Source organism: Mus musculus, chromosome 3 (genome assembly GCF_000001635.26).
Source record: "Mus musculus strain C57BL/6J chromosome 3, GRCm38.p6 C57BL/6J".
Taxonomy (NCBI): Eukaryota; Metazoa; Chordata; class Mammalia; order Rodentia; family Muridae; genus Mus; species Mus musculus.
Genome location: NC_000069.6, coordinates 134,266,857 through 134,289,892, shown reverse-complemented (window position 1 = coordinate 134,289,892; position 23,036 = coordinate 134,266,857).

Here is a 23,036-nt window from a genome sequence, read left to right as displayed (position 1 = left end):
TCACTATAGTAATTTCTGAATAAGAAATTGGCCTCTTCTAAAGTTATGTTTGTATTTTACTAGCATTATTATTGATTTTTGTTCCTGCATTGATTAAAAGCTTTCAAAACATTAGAGTCATGTGAAACAATAAAACTTTCAAGTGAACTCCCTGAAATCTACCCCCTTAATTTCTCCGTTGTTTTGTGCATTTTAAGGAATGAATGGTCAGCCAGAGGTCTGCTTTATAGCAGAAGACACTGTGTTGCAAGATCACCATCTTCCTGTCAGAAAACCCCAGTCAAGGAGTTTCTTTTTTATATTAGTAGGTGCCCAGCTCTTCTTTCTAAACACAAAACACCTATCATGTCACATGGTTCCATCACTGCACAGAAAAATCTGTCAAAACCTACTTGTCTAACTGAGCCTAGCCTCACACTCAACTGGGAGTTTTCTGTGCCAGGCTTTCTAAGCTGTATGTAGTGTCACAAACAAGCATGAAGTGTGAGGAAGAGAATTCACTTATCATCTTGCAGTGACAAAGCTCTGTGCCTGGCTTCTTTGTCACACTGGGTGATGCCACTGTATCAACAACCAGCCATGAAGGAAATAGTAGAATAATTGTCAACTCATCACTGGCCTTTGTTGTAGATCTACTGTCTTCAGCACTCAGAGTAACTGTTCTCATCCTTGCTGGAGATGACTCTTCCTCACTAGGCTTTCAGACTGTGACTGTATACAGATCATGCTAAAATATTTTCATCTCCAAATGCAATACAAGCAATGATACCATCACATGGGAAACAAATGAAGTTATTAGAAAGGCTTGCATTAATATTGTTGCTTTGTGAATCCTAAAAGAGGTTATTTAACATATCTGAATTTTTATTTTCTTATAAAAAATTTATGAAAAATAATTTTTACATGCTCAATTTTTTAATTTTAAATAAGAAGAGCTCTGTTTCAATGTTCAAATAATCTAATTCAAGGTAATCAATTGGATAAATATTTTTAAAACCCAAATGTTCATATTATATATAAAAAAATTACCAGCATCTGAGAAGTAAATTGAAATACTAACTGACATGAAATATACCATTGTAAAGCACAAATTGATACAGAATTAATATAAAAATACATAAGAAATGCAACTCTATAGCAAGAAAGTATGTAATGGATTCAAAGTAACCTAATAAAAACTATACATTTCTCAAAATAAGGATACAAGTGTACAAAGGGGTATATTTTTAAAATACTAAAACTATCATATGATTAACCAATCTTTCTACTGAGTCTATAATCAAAGGAAATAAAGTTGGTACGTGGAGAAGATATCTGCACCCCTTGTATCCTACAACAGTATGCACATTACTCAACATATGGCATCAACTAAAGCTTTCAGTTGTGAATGAACTGGTAAAGAAAATGTGGTGTGAGTGCACAATTCATTCATAAACAGAGGTATTTCTGTCGTGTATAAGATAAATGAAGCTAGTGGAAACCATCATGCAGGAAGAAAATGACACAGCCAAGGACAGCATAGTGTCTCTTATACGTGGAATCATTTAGCTTTATAGATGTAAGTGAGAAAATCCACAATTAACAAGCCATGTTCAGGATTTTTGAATGGATTCATGAGATTGGCAAGTTGCTGGTGACAGGATTCACAATTTCAGTTAGGAGAAATGACTTTAATGTATGAGCTCCATATACAACTCTTGGTGAGTGTAGCATAAGAACTAAAATGTAGTTTTAATTTTTATTATTTATTAATTATGTATTATGGAAAGATTTATGTATTATTCATTGTTATTACTGTGTGTGCATATGAGTATGTATGTATACGCACCATAGTTGGTATTAGGACGTCAGAGGCCAACTCTTGAGAGCAGCTGCTCTCAGTCTTACTTTTTGGAATCTGAAGATTGCATTAAATTCATCAGAACCCTGACCAAAAGCCTCTAAGCCTCTATCTATTGAGCCAGCTCATATGCCTGAGATGTAAAGGAATGGCTATGAAGTGCTTTTACTGTAAAAAAATTATAGTTATGCAAGGTGGCACATATGTAGGCTAGATTTCCTCATTCTACAACATATATATATATATATCATGTACATTTCACATATATCTCACATATATTTCACATGTACTTTACAGCATCATACCATACATGAGAAATGTGCAAAACTTTACCTATTATTTTAATGAGAGAGAGAAGAATGGGAGAGAGAGACAGAGAGAGAGAGAGAGAGAAAGAGAGAGGGGGCACTAGCTGCTGACTGCTTAATATATTCCATTTCTCTGGTAAGTTTTATATTTAGCAATTATATGAAAATATTGTAGGTCATGGAATTATTAAAATGTGAAAAAGTATTGCCTTACTCTGAATGCTGTGTGAACGCAGGTCATTAAACCCTGTAATATCTGTGACAGACTCAACCCAGGCTGATGAACTACCCTGAAAGGGGACAAACTGTGGAAAGACTTCCAGCCCTCATGTAGAGATGATCTAATTAATCCGTTTACATGCATCTCTCTCAATTACTATCTGTTTGACCTTAGTCAAGTACTTAACTTTTCTGAGTTGAAGCTATAAACAACCAAATGCTTCAACCTTCACCATTACTTGAGCAGGACAGTCATAAACAGCTAAGTAGATTATATGTTACAAAAAGACATACAAGAAAAAGAACACACAGCTTAAAGGGGTCAGTTCTTCCCAAAATAGAGTCTGGGCACTGCTGTTGGGCTCCACCTATCAGGAGAAGCAGGATCTTTTTCTCTCCAGCTTCCTTGAGCTTATGATAGCTTGCACCCTCAGGGCTGAATCTGCCCAGAGAGGATACATTATCTAATTCATTCAAAGTTGTAGCTAGCTGAAGCTCTGATTGGGAAACAACAATGAAAACCGAAACTGAACAAGGAACTCTAGAATACCATATGCTCACATCTATATGTCTAACCAACCAACAACTCAAAAAGGAGATACTGAGAACTCGGGAAGAATTGAATCATTCTAACAGATACCTCTCAATCAAAATCTCTATCAAGTATTGTTTTCATCATAAAATGCAAGAATAATGAAATAATAAAATCAAACATCGACATGACACCTGACTAAACACAGGTACCATTCGGTTTTAGGATACTAAACATCATAAATTTATTTTTATAAAATTTACCAGAGCTTTTGGAAACATTCTAAGCTTAGAATATTTTGCAGAGATTTAGCACTGCTCTTCTAAGAGTTTGTTCCCCAAGATAGCAAATAAAATATAGGGCAGTGCTGCCCAAAAATGTATTAATAAAGCCAAATTAATAGGGTTATATGGGTAAAATAACAGCATTCATTGAAAATGAGAGCAATTTAAAAGACACTTTACTTGTCTAGCCACCTCTTTATGTAGTAGATTTACTATACACAAATCAATTTGAATCTAAATGTGTGATGTTCTTGCATTTATATGCATGAAACAAAGTCAATTTGTTTAGCAGATAATTGCAGGAATACTGATCAAATAGACACGTTAATCAGTTTTACCAGCTATCTAGAAAAAGGAGAGAAATATCTCTTTTCTGTGCTTCCATAGAGTTCCCCATAACATTCTCAGGTAACTATTAATACTGAGACTATCTGTGCTCCCACTTTTCCCTGGTGATTATTTTAGTCTGTTGCTTTAAAATTACAGTAGTTCTGTAATCATCCAGGGAGATTTCTGTACTGTCCATTTTCTGAATTCATCAGTGTAATCCAGTGTTTTCCTTGTTTCTCGTACCCATCCTATCTTTTTAACTGAGAACCCAGTACTTCATCACACTGACCATGTGTTGTAAACAGTGTCTTTCCACTCAAGCCTAAGTTTCCACTATACATGAGTTTAGAACAGTAGTGATGAACATGATGGGGAAAATAATCCTCTGTCCCACTGAGAGATGCAACATTTTAATAAAGACCATACACTTCACAGGACTCCTCACCCCCACCCATGAGGAGCGCAGCTAGCACAAAGCACACTCCTGTGCTCCTAAATTTGTACTTGGCTTTGTTTCTCTCTCCTCTTTGCCAACCACGGGCCCTTCTTGCCCTTGCTCCAAGCAGATCATGACTTTGCTGTCTCTTCCAGTTAGAAGATGGAAGCTACTGGGAAAATCTGACAAGCCTGCTTGTAGTCTGATGAGAGAAATCTCTTTGACTGGTTTCTATTCTCTTCTGATCACAAGATACATGTTCTGTAGCAAGTCCACTTTCATTCACCCTGTTTCTTTAAAGTGAGTGTTTTGGCAAGCACTCAGCAATTGGTCTCAGAGTGTGTATAGGGCTTTATTGATAAACTCTTTTATTTTTAATGTCATGAATCTGTATAGTGATTTTTTTATAAAAGAAAGCATAAATTATTATATGGAGCATCATATATCTAAGAAGAATATTCTACTTTATGGGTCATGTTGCATAATGTATAGCAATAACATTAATCTAATGACTCTTATCTTTGCATTTTCTTTCACAGGGCATTTCCAGAAAATAATCTTAGCTTGTGATTCAGATAACTGTCACAAGTGTGTGAAGAGAATCCTGAGATAAAGGCCATCCCCTGTTTTTAAATTGATTTCACCAACTGTACCTTAGTGAAATACTAAATTGAAAGTGAAAATTGTGATTCTCCAAGAAGGAAGTGGAAGTCTTGGATCATGGTTCTTTTAAGTAATTGATAATGGGCTACAAACGGGAGAAAATTTAACAACAGTAAGAAAATACTAGAACAGTAGTCAGAGAATAAAGAATATATCAATTTTATCAAAATATACTATGGTATCCCATATATACACATATTTATGTATATATGTATATGCTTATACACACATATGTATATATATATGTATATATACACTTTCTTATTTTGAAATAAAGTAAATAAACTAAATCATATCTAGATCTTAAGAAATACTACAAAGTAAAAACTAAAATAAAAATAAAGTAGAACTGAAACCCAGAGTTCAAAGATGTAAAATAAAGTAGCATTCCTCAAAATAATATTTTATACATTGCCACATTTCTGAAAGCATATAAGCATTTCTCTCACTTAGTTCATTTCTTATGGGTCCCAAGAGTTCTTTGTGTATATTTTCCTATACTTCAATATTGTTCTATATCCACATTTGCTAAAATAAGGGCATTGAGGAAACCATGTGATAGGGAAAGAATAAAAGGTTTTGGATATTATTCTCATTTTTACTGGTTGGTGGTGTTCAATGTAAGTTTACCTCTATACACTAAAGTGTCTTCATTTGTAAGATTGAAAACATAAGATGCCTCTAACCTTGGGATATGACAAATCACTGATAAGACCTCTGTCAGTGACTATTGAAAAGCCTACCATGCCCTTTATTCCAAATGGTTGTTTTTAAAATCATATCTTAGATTTTTTGCTCTACTGTCCCTGTCATCAACAACTACTAAGCATCCTGAACCATTTCCATGGTAGCAGTGACACCTACTTTGTAGTGATGCTCTAATCCATGTTATTGGTCCAGAGCTTGTTTCTGAAAGTTCTCCTTGCATTTGGTAAAGAAACTCAACCCCAAGTGAGTGAGCTAACTCTCTCCCCTTTCTGTTTTACCTTAGGACCTATTCTTTACTTATGACAAAATCACCAAGGCATGACCTGGAGATCGCAAGGGCTGTCTTTTTCTTCATTCCCAATCCCAGCACCCTGACAAGTTTTTACCAGTCTGAACTTCGCACATCACTATTGTTGCAGTCAGCTTCTTATGTTCTTTCTATCTCTTTGGGTTGTTTTGTTTTTGGTTTTTGGTTTTTGTTTGTTGTTGTTGTTGTTGATGTTTGTTGTTGTTGTTTGTTGTTGTTGTTGTTGTTGTTTCGAGACGGGGTTTCTCGGTATAGCCCTGGCTGTCCTGGAACTCAGTTTGTAGACCAGGCTGGCCTCGACCTCAGCAATTCACCTGCCTCTGCCTCCCAAGTGCTGTCATTAAAGGTGTGCGCCACCACTGCCTGGCCTTTATCTCTTTGTTATCTGTATATTCTATCTTATTCTTTCAGTGGGACCACTGCCATCAAAGTGATATGTCTAATGATGCAACTAATTTGTTCACGCTTCAGGGTATAATCTTCTGTGGCCACACTGACATAGAAAATGAACCACTGAGATCTTTAGAGTTCTCTAAGTGCATACTAGTTGTCATGGGTTTTTTTTTTCTATTGCTATGATAAACAATATAAGCAAAGAAATTTAGAGTAAAGGATTTATTTGGCTTAAGGTCTACAGTCTCTCATGAAGGGAAGCCATGGTAGGAGTTCAAGGCAGAAACTTAGAGGCACAAATTGAAGCAGAGGCCACTGAAGAACACTGCTTACTGGTTTGTTTTCCAAGCTCATGTTCATTGACCCTTGTCATACATTGCAGACCTACCTATCCATAGATGGCACTGACAACAGTAGGCTGGATAGTCTCATATCAACTAATCAAGAAAAGACATGATAAACATGCCTACAGGACAATCTGATGGAGATACTTTTTCAATGAAGGATTCCTTCTACCCAGTTGACCCACTTTGCATTAAGTTGATGATAACCAGGACATTATTCTCTCACTGTAAGTACTAGCTATGGAGAATTTAAAACCTGCCTATTCATGAAATAATGCCTCTTCAGGATGACTTGTCTGCACAACTACAGCCCCATCCATTCTTTGGTCAGTCTATGGGCAGACAGTTTCCATAAAACCAATTGTCTTCTTTAAAATGGGACCTCTCTGAGTTTTACACCTGATTCTATAACAGGTCTTATAACACCCAATTTCTTCCTGTCTTTTGATGGTAGCTTTAACTCTAAGTCTCAGTGCCTTAAAGCCAACAACTGCATCTAATTGCTCAACATCCACATCAGTTAGTGGAAACTGATGCTACAATCACTTTGTGATCTGAAGAGTCTTTAGTAGTGATACTCACTTTTTTCAAGGGGCTGAGGCAGCTGGTTCACAAGTTCAAGGCCTGGTTGGGATTCAACTGTAGCCTGGGTAACCTGGCAAGACTGTTTTAAAACTGACCAAGAAAATAAGAGGAAGGGGTTATAATAAATGTATCCCAGTGGTGAAGCAACCTCCCAGCATCCAGTCCTCAAGGTTGCTAAATACATGGATTAATAATTGAATAGACTCATCAAGGCATGCAAGCTGGATTTTGAGAGGTAAATAAAGGATTAGTCTGAATTTGGAAAATGACACAAAGGGAAGGACATCATTCCAGACTCAAGGAGAGTAGCAATAATGAATGAGAAGCATGTTCCTGTCTAGAGAGATGCTGAGAGACCAAAACAAATTGCACATGGAAAGAACAATAAATACCCCCTCCTTGCCAGTGTCTTTCGTCCATATTTTCAAACCAACCCAGTATGCGGGAAGAAATGTACATTCCATTACAGATGTCCTGGAAGAAGAAAACAGGATCCCAAAGCACAACAAAACAACAAAGAAAATATTTAGTGCAAAATCTAAAGACTCTCATAGATATTAATTGCTTGCATGAGAGGTGTTGAATGAAAATTCACTGACGGATTACTTGTGGGCCACTAAAATCTGCACCAAAAAAAGGACAGTAAAGGGTTAAATACAAATGCTCTGAAATAGCATTTCTGCTAGCTTTAGACAGGATTATGTTGTGCAGCCACTTAGCTGCTTCAGCAGAGACATGCTTTAAAGGGAAAGTGCAGGAAACACTGGGAAAAAAAGGTTTTGTCATGTTTCCCAGGGGAGAAATGTGTTGCTGGTGGTGTTACCCAGAAGGCGGTCCTCTTTGACAAAATGGTGAAGACAACCGAGAGTGGATGCAAAGAAAACTCGTAGGCTCTGCATATAAATGCAAATAAACAAGTGGATTCAGCTGAGAGTAAGGATCCCAAGTAAGAAAGCACAGCAGCGCAGAGGGGGATGGGAGCGTCTGCAGAAGGAAGGCAGAATGACTAAGAAGGAATGAGAAAGCAGAGGACTAAAGTGAGATAACAAGGATTTACAGTAAACAAGGGGCAGTGCTATCAGCGGGGGAAAATGAGATGTCTGCAGGTAGGGAATCTGTTAAGTCTCCCACAAAACTCAGAACAACTGTGAGAGCCTCAGAAGAGCACGCCTGCCAGGGTGGAAAGACTCTCCTGGAAATGACAGCTTGCTCATCAATCAGAATGTGCAAGGATGATGGGTAGGCTCTACAGCAACACAAGGGAAGAAAACAGGACGATGAGAAGGAATCGCTTGAGACCCATCCCAGGCGAGTCAAGACTAATGCATTCAAGAACAATTAGTTAGAAATGCCTTTCATTAACCATACGTGTACAAATTAATTCTTCGCTAAACTGATTATCGTTTTAACATTTTGTGTATACAGCGGTAGCTTCAGATCAATGAAATAGTTGATGAAGCTCCTAATCATGAATGGCTCAAAATATTACAGCCAGGTATTGTCTCAGGGAGGAATCTGTGACTTCATAGATTCAACCAAAGAAAAGACATGGGAAATCATGTGACACAAAGCCAGGAGTTTGAAGTTTGGTGTCAGACAGAACTTTATGTCAATTTCTGCTATAGTGGCAAGCAGTTATACAACCTTAGATCAGTTTTAACTTCAGAACAATGCAGGCCCCCAGGAGAGGCTCTCATCACTGGACTCACTTGAAAACTTAGAGGGTTAATGCAAGTTAATACTGTGCCTGTCACATGTATGCACCGTGTCCTAAAATATGATTTCTATCAAAGCTTTCTGTTCACGTGATTTCCATGGAGCAAGAAGGAAACATGAAATGTGAACTGGTGTGTTTTATAAAATGATATAAAGAGAAAGAATATGTTTGGTGGAGGTGTGGGGGAAAGGGGTGCTTCCAAGAGCCCATGGTGAGATATCTGTGTCCCCAGATGGACTAGCCACAAGATGGTATAGTATAGAATAGAGTTTATTCGGGGTATGGGGAAGGGAGTTGAGAGGACAGTAGAGACAGAGAAAGGGAGGGAGGGAGGGAGAGAGAGAGAGAGAGAGAGAGAGAGAGAGAGAGAGAGAGAAGGCAAGAGAAAGAGGAGAGGCAAGCAGACCCTCTTATACTGAGTCAGGCACACCTGTTGCCAGGTAACTGTGGGGCAGAGCCTAGACAAAATGCTATCATTGATATTTACAGATTATATGCTATTTCACAAACTTAAGATCCTATCATCATATTTAATTATTTATAATATAAAGGGATTGACTTTTATTTTTTATTTTTTGGAGCTACACACACACACACACACACACACACATATATATATATATATATATATATATATTTTACAGTCCAGTCTTTTTCCCACTCCTGGTCCACCCTCTGCCTATTCCACATTCCATCCCTTACCCCCATCCCTCAACCCCCACCCCCATTTCCAAGAGGATGTCCCCACCCCTATCCCACCAGACTTCCTGACTCCCTTGGACCTCAAGTCTCCTAAGGGTTATGTGTATCTTCTCTTACTGAGTCAAGACGTGGCAGACCTCTGCTGTAAGTGTCTTGGGGGAGAAGCCTCATATCAGCAGGTATATGCTGCCTGGTTGGTGGCTCAGTGTCTGAGCAATCTTGGGGGTCCAGGTTAGTCGAGACTGTTTTTCTTCCTATACGATTGCCCTCCTCCTAAGCTTCTTTCAGCTTTTCCCTAATTCAACCACAAGGGTCACCACCTTCTGTACATTGGTTGGGTGTAAATATCTGCATCTGACTTTTTCTTCTACTTGTTGGGTCTTTCTGAGGGCAGTCATGATAGGCTCCTGTTTGTAAACACACCATAGAATCAGTAATAGTGTCAGGCCTTGGGACGTCCCCTTGAACTAGATCCCAATTTGGGTCTGTCACTGGACATCCTTTTCCTCAGACTCACTCCTCTCCATTTTTGACCCTGCAGTTCTCTCAGACAGGAAAAATTCTGGGTCAGAGTTCTTGACTATGGGATGGCAACTCCATCTCTCTACTTCATGCCCTGTCTTTCTGTTGGAGGTGGACTCTGCAAGTTCCCTCTTCCCACTAGAGGGCATTTCATCTAAGGTCCCTGAGAGTCTCACACCTCCTAGGTACATTCTAGTCCCCCACACCCACTCCTACCTCCTAAGGTTGCCTGTTTCTATTCTTTCTACTGGCCCTCAGGGCTTTAGTCCTACCCCTCCCCCAATACCTGATCATGTTCCCCTCTTTCCCTCCCTGTTCCCTTTCCCACCCAGGTCCCTCCATCTCTCCTCCACCCCTACCCCTGTGATTGCTTTCTTCGTTTTCTTCTTCCCAAGTGGGATTGAAGCATTCTCACTTGAGCCCTTCAGCTTGTTAACTTTCTTGAGTTCTATGGACTGTATCTTTGGTATTCTATACTTTTTGTGTGTGTGTATGGGGGGGGGGGGTAATATCTACTTATTAGTGAGTACATACCATGAAATGGTTGAGGGTGTCAATTCTTAGATCATCAAGAATCCATGTGTATGCTGGCTTTCTGTATAAATCCACAGCCTTATAATTATAGCAATAGATAAATACAGGTCAATATTTTGTAAATTAGCTATATATTTGTAAGTAATCTGTAGTATCATAACATATCCAGTTATTTAAGCTATTTTAAATTATATTTTCTGTTTTCTAAGGTCTACTTCTTGCTGTATTGTAAAATACAGAAATATTAAGACAAAATATATACTTGATTACACAATATCAGGTAATTCAAAAAAATTATTTTTAAAAAAGCTATGAACACCAAATACAGGGGCTTGAAATTACAGAAAAGAAAATAATCATTGTATATTTAGTGATTTGTACACCAGGTATATCATACATGTGTACTTATATATGAAATATTGAAAGTATTGAAATTATATTAAAGGGTACTTATTTTATCTCTGTATGGGAACTAATATTTAGTTATTACAGAGTTTCCAACAGTTACTCTCTTAGCACGCTATTACAGCATTGCAAAGTCCCGGGATGAGGGGATTACCCCCACCACTGTCGACAAGAAAAGGAAGGTGACCAACTCATTGCCAAAATAATAACACAAACAGGAGCTGTGCATTCCACTCTAACAACGTGGAATAAAGACACAAAGTAGGGTTTTCACTTTTAAAAATGCTTACAGTGGTGCCAATTTTTCAAAGGCAGATTAAGAGGATGTATTTATCAAAATAGACTTTATAAACCAACCGGTATACATTCTATTTCAGATACTCTTTAAATCACAGGGAAGCAGGATCTAAGTGGTAGGTGGGTGTACCAAGAATTTACTAAGAAGGAGTGTTACTAAGGAATGTATTTGTGAAAAAAAAAAAAGGAAAATTCAACAGGAATGTACAGGAAGACACGGTGCATGTCTAGTTTCAGCCTCCACTAACTCCATAAACAAATATATTTGAAAAACAAAATGGGAAGGCCTCATATTTTCAAGTTACGTTTTCTTGACTCATACGACTTTTAGAAATAAACTAAGAAGGAGCAAATTTTAGCACATCCAAGTCATGTTCTTCAATTATTTATGAAAAGTTGTTTTCCAGTCTTAAACTCATAGTCAATGCATACTGATACCTAACAGTGTCAGAGTAAATAGGTAAGGCTTAGTTTGACCATGATAACAGTATCTTAAGAGTCAAGCATAAGGAATTCAAACCTCAGTGATTGATCATTTTAGCTGGATAAAAAAAACCCAAAAACTTTGTAATATAATTGGTGTCCCTGGCTGAAAGATTTTAAATATTGACTGGGTTTTAAATATTGTATTAGTGAGTTGGAGCTAAAACAATACAAATGGCCTTTCACCTTGTCATCATCTGCCCTTCCCCTGCTACCCCAGCCAGCAAATGAAAGGGCAAGCAATGCCAATGTCTATTATTGGATATAGTGATGTATTTGCCTCATCATTAGAAGGTCTGATTTTTCTATTCTTTATTTTTATTTTCTCTAGAATTGGTGTAGGGGAAAAAAAAAGTTTGTGAGGTATCACTGAGTTACCAGGAAACCAAATGACTGAACATGCTCTGGAGCAGCAAACTGAAAATCAGAAAGGCTGCAGTGGCCCAAGGAAAACATGTCCCCACCCCAGGTGTTTTTTCTATTCTTTATGAAACAAAGTAGAAAAGCAAAGACATCTGAGGTCAAATATTTGAACTTGTTTTAAGCCATTTGTGAAATGTCTGTCCTCTGTCTAGAACACCTATAAAATTAAAATCAAAGCTTTTCTGCTATCCCAAATCTCTGCATAAAGTGTCATCATGCACTTTCCTTTCTCCAACACTGTTCACCACAACCCTGGCTGGTTTCTAAGGAAAAGTTGGAAGAAGGAAGTCAGACATGTACATTATTTTAAGAGACAGAAAGCAAGCATGACAATAGATATAGACAGATGATAGATAGATAGATAGATAGATAGATAGATAGATAGATAGATAGTAGATAATAATGATAATTAAATAGAATAGGTAAGTAGATAGATAGATAGATAGATAGATAGACAGACAGACAGACAGATAAACTGATGGATGGCTAGATTGAGAGATAGATACAGGTGGATAGGTGATAGATAATAGAAAGAAATAGATAAATGATAAATAAATGACACAGAGATAGATAGATAGATAGATAGATAGATAGATAGATAGATAGATACTGAGCAATAATTTTACCTGCTTTTCACACTTTGTCCTACTAAGTGATTATGAAGAATAAAAGAAAGAAATGAAACAAAGTGGGGAGGAACAGAGGAGCGAGGGGAAGAAAGGAAGGCAGGAGGGAAAAGGGAAGGGAAAGGGAAAAAGGCTATTTTTAATCTTTGCCAGCTAAAAGTTTATTGTACATAACTTTGTGAATGAAGTGCTAAGCAAGGAGGGATGAGATATGTGATTCTGAACGGAGATCAAGTTCCTGGAGGAAGCACAGTGTAAACTAAATCATGATATGTTGTAGAAAATGTGTTTTGTATAAACTGTTTTTAACATATAATATATATAATTTATGACCTTATTGTCACCAAACTCTTGCCTGTGCTGCCAAGGCTGATCTTCTACTTGTTCTTTCTCTGTTCATCTTCTGCCACGGACTCACTCACCTTATCCACAATCCCCATCTAGGCTTCTGTGAGAAGCAAATGGTGTCTGTGCTACTCCAGGGTTCTTTGTCTACTCCTTCCCAGAAAGCAACCAGAGACATCACACGTTCCTTACATCCTACTGCTTTAACAGTCTCTAGCCTTGATGGTGACCCCTCACTCAAGCCTGTCTCCTGAGCCTGGTGAAATGGGTGAGGAGGTAGAACGCGTATGTTTTAAACTGCAGTGGAGAGATATATTGTGTCTAGTTATAGTGATATCAGCAATGCCCAGTAATAGGTAAGGACCACAAAAACATAAGCAAAGATCCAAACAAACCCAGAAACTTCTTTTTTTCAACTTCCTATAATTTGATTCATTAATAGATTCCACTTCTTTGAATTCTTCCTGTGTCAAGGGCTATGCTCGGTAATGAAAACATTTTCCCTAATCCACGAGCAACAGATAATCTAAAGAGGGAAAAAAAGCAGAGCATAAATCAAGCTATTTAGAACAAATGTGATTAGGACCACTGCAGTAACATTAAAAGAAAGCCTTTTGGGCTATAATTAAGTACAAAATACTTCTAAGAAGAGGGGGTGCCTGACTGTATAGGATTCTGATTGGTGATGAATGAAATTCAAGGACAGGAAAGAGCCCAAACACAGACAATGTAGAGGGTTAACGTTTTGGGATATTGACTACGAATTTCCTCCTATAAAGCATTTGCCTTAATGTTTCCTTGATTCTTCTCATCTCACATGAGAAGACAAGATAAGATTTCACACCATGCAAGGAAAATCTAAAGCTGTTATAAATGAAAAATCCAGGGCTTTTCAGTGAAAAAAACTTAAGGCCCCCAAGCATTCACCAGCAGCTAAGATCAAAGTTTATGTTATAAACAAGGAATAACAAGCCGGAGCTTCCTTCTCAGACTACATAAAAATTCCATAGACAACAGAAAATGGCTAATGATATAGGAGAAAGCTCGAGTTTAGAGGCTAGTATGGGCCCTGAAAGATCACTGCATTCCACTTGTGCCCTCTCTGTAGAAGGTATATTTAAACCCTTACATAGGGCTGAGATACCCAAACCAGGCGACACGAGGATAAGGACAGGAAGAACAAGATAAGAGCAGCCTTGCTAAACCAAGTAGTATTATTGTTAGCTAATCTTACTTGAGCAAGTTCCTAATTATGAGAGACATATCATGAAGGCATCCCTATATTATATATTTTAACACTAGGTCACATAGATGTTACATGAGCTGAGTCATGTCATTCAGTAGAAAATAACTGAGTCAGTATTGGAATCTTATCATAGGCAGACCTCATAAGCATGGTGTTGAGGGATACCCAGAGTTACTGAAGATGTTGCTTCTAGTACAAGTCAGGATCGAGGATCAAGAGAAAAACAAGAAGCCGGGCATGGTGGCACTCGCCTTTAATCCCAGCACTCAGGAGGCAGAGGCAGGCAAATTTCTGAGTTCGAGACCAGCCTGGTCTACAAAGTGAGTTCCAGGACAGCCAGGGCTAAACAGAGAAACCCTGTCTCAAAAAACCAAGAGAGAGAGAGAGGAGAGAGAGAGAGAGAGAGAGAGAGAGAGAGAGAGAGAGAGAGAGAGAGAGAGAGAGAGAGAAGATCAATTTCAGAAACAGAAAGTGAAAGATTTATACCATCTCAGGAAAACCAGAGTGCACTACAATATTTTGAATGGGTAACCTGTAGTCATAATTATGATAATAGGACTAATGTGAAGGACTTCTTTAATCCAATTGAAGAGCTATTTGGTAGGTGGGATCACCAATAATCAATTTAGCAATGAAAAGTTCGTAAAGTCAAGACTCATCAAAAGGCCCATAGTTGACAATGATCAACTGATATGCATCTGGGCCCATGTTATATGACTTCATAGTCCTTGATCCATGTATGTTCCTAATTATTCTGCCATTAATGTATTCAGGAAATAACAACTGTATCCAAGCTTACGTATTGTGTTATGTTTTACTAAGTTCCTCACTACTGTTCTTCTAACCCTACCTCTGCATCCACTCCCACTGAATACCCTTATCCAGTGACTAAGCATGGCTCAATCATATACCACTCTTACAATGTAAATTTTGACTCAGCAAAACTCTCCACTGACCTACCCAAATCTATATTAAACTCTACTATGCCTTAGACTCTCTTTTCTTGTTTAGCACAACTTACAATCCCAGGTAGCTCTCACGTCTTTATGTCTCCACTGAATCACCTACATCTCTAACCCATCCATGGCGCCTTCTCCGGGGACCCAAGTAACTTGAGTGGTATGAGATGACAGTGAGTTGAGGGGAAAAAAATCTTAGATGTGGCTCACAAGCCACTTACTCTGCATAGAGAGACAGAGCTCATGGCACCAGTCCCAACTGATGACATTCTCACAGTGTGGTGACAGGCGATGATCAGCTTTGCAGGAGTCACTGTTCAGGGATTTTAAAGGCAGAGGAGTTGTCTGGTGAAGTTAAACTACATTCACACTAACAGTCTGCTGGAGCAAAGAAACAGAGACCCATTAACAAACTTGCCCCAACTGTGTCCAAATGTAAAAGCAGCTTAATTTAATATTGGACCAACAATCTGATAGACTCAAACTCCAGAGATTTCAAAACATCGACCAAACCCAGACTTGTGTTAAACCGAAAGGCCAGATTTAGAAAACCCAGGATCCTTAAATGTGGATGTGAAAATGCAGACCAGCCTTCCAGGGGCTCACATTTCTGTGCAATTCTCTAATCCCTCAGAATTTGGGAAGGACGCTTACCACAATCTAACACTAGAGAATGGTGCAGAGGACCCAGATCTTCAAGGCAATATTAACTGTATACACATCTTCTTGATTTCAGGCACCCAAACCAAATTTGATTCTAACATTATCTAGCTGAGAGTTGCTGGACTTTGTAAAAAGAGAGAAGAAATTATTTTCCAATGGACAATCAAAAGTTAGCTGCCATATACAAAAAAGATCCCAAGAAGTACCTAACCCATGGGTTATTTAACAAAGTGCTGGAAAGGAAAAACAGATAAAGAACAATTTATCTACCTGAGAGTATTTTCTCCAGACATAATTTTCTTCCAATTTAACACCCTGACAATAGTCCTGAAGGACCAGACAAGCTTGCTGCTCTTAAAAATCAGCTCCAGCAGCTCTCTCATGAAGCCATGCTGCAGCACAATACCCTTCCAACCAAATTGTCCATCCTACCATGCACTGTTTACCCATGTCAGCCACCCATTAGCTCCGAAATTGCCCCACCTTCCACTCTTCCTCATGACAAGATTTTGGTTTGTGCATTTTAAGTCTCATAATCCTTGTTCCTAAATGGACCTATAAGATTTTATAGGAACAAATACATGGAATACGACTCAAAACTAAGGCCTGGAAATGATAGCATATCCTGAAGGCTAGAAAGAGAAAACCTATCCTAACCCATAGTGAAAACTGGAAGATGTATGTTGGGTATTGAACATAAACAAATACATTGACATTAAGATAATTTGGGATTGAGAGTAGGGGCAAAACTATTAAGAATCAAAGAGTTCCTACAGGTGTGCCCTCCTCAGCTCCTTCCAGCATTTCCCTAATTCAACCACAGGGGTCGGCAGCTTCTGTTCATTGATTGGGTGCTAAGATCTGCATCTGACTCTTTTAGCTGCTGTTGGGTCTTTCAGAGGGCAGTCATGCTAGGTCCCTTTTTGTGAGCACTCCATAGCCTTAGTAATAGTGTTAGGCCTTGGGCCTCCTCTTGAGATGGACCCCACTTTGGGCCTGTCTCTGGACCTTCTTTACCTCAGGATCCTCTCTGTTTCCATCCCTGCAGTTCTTTCAGACAGGAACAATTATGGGTCAGAGTTTTGACTGTGTGATGGCAACCCCATTCCTCACTTGATGCCCTATCCTTCTGCTGGAGGTAGGCTCTACAAGTTTCCTCTCTCCAGTTCAGGGCATTTCATCTGGGTCTCCCCCCACCCTTTGAATCCTGAGTGTCTCTCACCTCCCAGGACCAGCAGTCTCAATTAATCTGGACCCACTAAATCTCTCAGACACTGGATCACCAAACAGGCAGCAGACACCAGCTGATATGAGGCCCCCAACACATATACAGCAAAGAAGTTCTAGGTCTCGGTTCAGTCAGAGAAGTTGCACCTAACTAACCCTCAAGAGACTGGAGGCCCCAGGGAGATGAGAGCTGCAAGAGGGAAGCAATCATCCTTTGTTAGGCAACTCTTATTTGATCCAAAACTAACTAATGTTGAGCTTTTCCTAGAAAAATGGCTAATGTTGAGCTTTTCCTAGAAATCATCAGGAAATACATTTATGAGCTGCCAGCGCATCATTTCGGAAATACCTTTTACTGCTGCAAGAGTTGCTTTGGATCCATTCAGAATATTGTGACAATCTATGCAAACTTGTAGTTTTGAAGAAGAAACTCAAGGCAAAACTACAAAAAAAATCTAGCTTTGATGCGATCCTGGCAGATCCCTTCAAACTCTGTGATGACCTGCTGGCTGAGATTCTCAAGACCCTCCTTGTGTACAGTCTCTGCTTCCTTCCTGGCTCCACTATGAAAAGTACAATGAGGGACTCCCACTGCCTCCTTCCTAAGTGCCTGCTGCTATGTGAGAATTGGGCAACAGAATGACTTTCATGGAGAAGGTGAGAAATGTGATCGATAGGCTGCGTTTTGACTTTTGGTTCCAAACATTTAATGAGAAGGGGTGGAATCAGCTTTACAGTGAAGTATTAGGGGCCTATCATGCCTGCCCAACAAGCAGCTGAAAGAATCACGTGCAGATATTTACATCCATTGATTAATGGACAGAAGCTGGTGACCCCTGTTGTTGAATTAGCAAAAAGCTGGATGAAGCTGAGAAGGAGGGCAACCCTATAGGAAGACCAGCAATCTCAACTAACCTGGTCCCTGGGATCTCTAAGACACTGAGCCACCAACCAGGCAGCACACACCAGCTGATATGAGGCCCTCAATACATATACAGCTGAGGACTGCCAGGTATGGATTCAGTCAGAGAAGATGCACCTAACCTCAATAAACTTGGGGCCCCAGGAATGGGGAGGTCTGGGGGTGGGGGGAGCGTGGGATGTAGAACAGTCAGAGGGTAGACTGGGAGGAGGATAGTAAGAAGAGATTAAAGAATTTTTAAAAGGTCAAAAATAAAGAATCAAAGATTTTTAAAAGTTGTATATAACTTCAAAATCTGAGGTGTTGGCATATAAATCATTAGTATTAATATAAAGACGATTATACTAAAAGACTTCAGTAAACAATGAAAAAGACTTCAGTCAACAATGATGGGTAACAAAGATCATTAATTTTTTTCCATGTTGTCTTGAAGCCTAGTCAGTGTCACTGCCATTTAGCAGTATCAGCAGTGTTTAAATCAAGACAATGTAGCCTTCTTGAAGTGGTTAATATATTTATAAACAAATGCTCTGAAACCATGAGTCTATTGGTGCCAGATGAAATATCACTAGGTAATTAGAGTCCCGTTTGCTACCAGAGGATAAGGCATTTCTAATGCTGAATTCCATTCGAGAGAGTAGGAAGGCTTCTTTCAACACTGGAAAGCAAGTTTGTTTACTTTAGATATTTAAAAGGATTTCCTAGAAACATAAGTTTGCTTACAAAATGAAAAATACATATTTTATCAATCATGCTATTATCAAAACATAAACTGAATTAAGTCATGCTTATATGAAGAACATCTGAAATAGATGAGAGATGAGGCTTATTCCAAGGAACACACACACACACACACACACACACACACACACACACACACACTTTTTCCAATGAAGCCATCTAATCGTTTGAAATTATGTCAGTGCTTATGGGACACAAGTTAGTTGTCTGTAGGAAGTTGGTCTTTAGAAATGACTAGATCACGGAATGATTCATGGAATTGCCTCTCCTCTCCTAAAGAAGCCCTATTTAAGTACTGACAAGCGATTATGGTAAATGTTATAGATCAATAAAAATCATTAGTGACCTGGATGTGGTGGCACCTGGATGATGACATAGGAAGATGACAAGTTCTAACCACTGTGGACTACACAGAGAATCCCTCTTTTCCCAAACAGAAACAAGACAAACACACGGCAAAATGCTAATGATAGATAATTGAACAATATAACCTCAATAAGCTTTTTACTCAAATTCAGTTAGGCTTTTAAATACTTATATCTACCAGTGTTATCAATGATGTAAACATGAAAGCGTTGACTTTAGAATGAATACCATTTCCTTTCTAAAACTCAGGCATTCATATATCTGCCTAATTACAACTCACTAATTTATCAAAATGTCAAATACTTTAAGAATTCATAAACACAGATACATAGTAATAAGTCTAAGGATTTATCTAAGATGTTACATTAGATTTATGATTACTGGAATATACAAATGACAATATTCTCAACAAGTGTGTTTATAGGTCAGCCAAAACAATAAATAAAAATAAATAGATAAAAAGTGAAATAAGAAGATTTCACAGCAGCGTCTCTACATCAGGGTTTTCACATCAATATCCTTAATGAAGCTCTACCTATTTTAGTCACTCAAATTGTTTCTTAGTACTGAAGTTTAAACAGAAACTTAATTCAAATTTTTACAAATAGTTATTTCTTAGCATTGTTTGTTTAGGAATTTTATTTTAAACATGAATTTTAATCCCTCTGTCTATTTTAGATAAAAAGACAAAAATCACATATACTTTTATAGTTTTTCTCCTATATTAAAGAATAAGAAAAGGGTTCTGTAAGTCTAGAAGTGGAGGATAAAACATGTCTTTATAAGGCAAATAAATACTTTTAGTTTCATTTTTTAATTAAACATTTATATGTGAGGCTACAGATGGAACATAGGTTCTGATACTTGAGGACACTGCTTTATTTATCTGAGAATATCCCAGGCCTTGGTAACTCTGCTCTTCTTCCTCTGCATTGTGCTGAGACCTTGTGAGATTTCATTTCATTCTGTCTGTTCTGTGCCTGCACCTTTAACTGCCTTAATGAGTTTCCACTTGCCTCTGGACACTCACTCTCCTCTTTCAACTGTCGGATTACCTTGAGTCAGTGATTCAGGGACAAGTACAACTGCCTTGCTGAGCCAAACCAGGGTAATTTTTTTTGTCCCACTCTCTGTAAGAAATCACTGGAAAATAAGAACCTGTCTTGGTGCTGAGTAGTCAAAATGGTATTACAGAATATGCTATTCCTAGAATGGATCATGTTACCAACAAGAGCAATAGCCGTGATTGGTTGAGGATCATAGTTTGTCACCTAATGAGCACATCTATTTAGGCTAATCTTGTGGAGAACAGGAGAAGACAGCGAAGTGAGGCTGACATAGATTTTAGAGAAACCACAGCCATGCCTGCAAAACCTCAACAAACATGAATCTGCTCATATTATAAAGCACCATTGAAATCAAATGCTTTCCTGTGTCTTTATAGCTTAATTGACAGCTGCCATTCAAACAAACCACACATACCAGGCTGGCTAAACTTTAATTAAAAGGTACTTGGCAAATAAATTGGCATCTTATTTTCTAAAGAATTCCTGAAATATGCCTTTTAAGCTAGTATGGTCTTTCAAATGCTTACAAACGGTCTTCCATCTTACATGTAAGTTAACCTTGTCCACTCATGCACATCAAGTATGTAACGGTTATCCCAAAGGACCTCTTATATACTGGATTTGAATTTATCCCTGCTGGTGTCAGATCATGTGATTTCTATCTTTCTTCGTGGCCATGAGTCCTTCCTTCCTCAGATGTATCAAACTGACCAAGGTGGCCAGAGCAGGCATACTCCATCTGCACCATGTGCTTCATTTCTGGAGGTTCGACTTGATTGTCTCGTGTAGTAATTTATCTGTTGACATCACTAGTCAGGGTTTGGATGCTGCCCATCTTTCCAGTGACAGCTCACGCTGAGCTCCTTTTCATCTTTGTAAATTGGGACTCACATCTCATCTTTCTTAAGTTTGCGAGTTGTTAGTTTTCGTGAGATGTATGCTGAGAGGTTCAAGAATGTGGTCATCTGTCTGGACATTTTATTTTTTTAACTGCAAAGTTGATAGTGATAGCATTCTGGAGCTTTGCATCCACACTGCATGGGGCTAGGTGGTACTTTCAGCTTTGTCAATGTTTCCAGCTTTCTCTCCCAGCAAGCTTAGCATGACACATTCCCTATTGTGAAGTATGCTTCTATTATTATCAAATGACGGTATAAAGTCGAAAAGGGGCCAATTTTGCTTCTGGAATAAGAATTTTCTCTTAAGCAGGATTATATTTCTGGAATAAGAATTAAGTTCAAGATGTAGGGATGCTGAAACCAGAAAACTATGGGCTTCATCTAACACAGTGGTTTAATGATGGAACAGCAAATATAATGAAAAGCAAAACTCTATAAAAACCATGTTAGAGTTAGTGGCAAAGGCCCGATTTGTATTTTGTGACTTTGGTGTTCTTCTGTTACTTTTCTGAAAATAACTCATTTCCCATATAAATCCGTTGTTTGCATCCTATATAATCAGCATTAGCACCGACTTCTGTAAGGAAATGGGCTGACTAGAATGGGTAGAATATTGCTGGAAAGCTTATCAAATTGATTGCAAGTAATAATCTTCATCTCCGAAACTGTTCACACAGCCCTTGTCACGGGTAAAAGGCATTGCACGTGTCTGCCTGTTGTGTGTGTTTATGCATATACATGACTAATTAATAAAAATGAATCTTCTGAGTTAACCAAATCGAGTTATCAATTATACAGAAATTAATGACTCTATTAGGATTCCAACTAAGATCTCAGTTTCTCTGCTTCCTCCTGCTGCTGCTATCTTATCCATTAACCCTTCAATAAAACCTTCCTGGGGATGCTCACTGGCAGCTCTCCTTCCTTGTCTCCAAGGTCTTTGCAACCCTTCCTTTTTTGTTCTCTACTGTTAAGCCTTCCCTCTGTTATTTTCCCTTTTGTTCATATTCTTTGCTAGTTTCCTTTGCTTCTTATCCAGTCCCACTTTTCTTATCATCCTCTCCTAATTTTCTCTGAATAACTCTTCATTCATCCCCAAGATGATGAAAATGCACACCACCACCTTGCTCACACACACTGATTAAGCACGACCTTCTTTAGCCTCCATCAGAGCTGCTTAAAGGCTAGGCATATGATTCTAGTGGACCACTTAGATCCACCGAGACAAAATTAATTGCTGCATTGCTGCCAAAATTAAGAGGAATGAAAATGATCATATTCGGGAATTCCTAAAGACGGAAAACCCCAGGGATGTTCGAGGACACAGTGTGAACATGTGAGGGTCAAAATAATGCAGAGAACACTGGAGGGCTATGGAGAGCAGGAAATGTGTGCCTATTGATTTAGCCTTTCTTCAACATTTCCACCTTTGCCATAACTCCCCCGTCTTTGTTTAACCTCTTATCTGTGACGCACTTTCCACCACCTTTGTGCCATAACTATGGAACTATTCTGAACTGTTCTGCTCCAACTGGTACTATTTAATCTTTAGCAAGTTAAGAAGGATAGTTATATAGAATTTAGCTATCATATCTGTGGATTCCAGAGCTGAATTACAGAGATTGGCAAAGTAGGAGAGAAGGCTATGGAGAGATACATATATCAATTTTAGACTACGTTATTAATTTTTTTAACTTGCCATGTACAATTCTTATGAATTACCATTTTTCTGTAAGCATCAACATAGTGTGTTCTGCTTACTTCATGTCTAGGGAAATTCCCTTTCAAACTCCAGGATACCCTATGGAAACCTATTTCCTCATAAGTCTCTGAAAAAATTAGTACATGGTCTACTAAATTAGACCTGCCTGCAAGTCATGTGTTACTTTTGTTTTTAAAGTAATCATATGAGATAGTTGTCAGGCATATGTCAAGCTATGAAG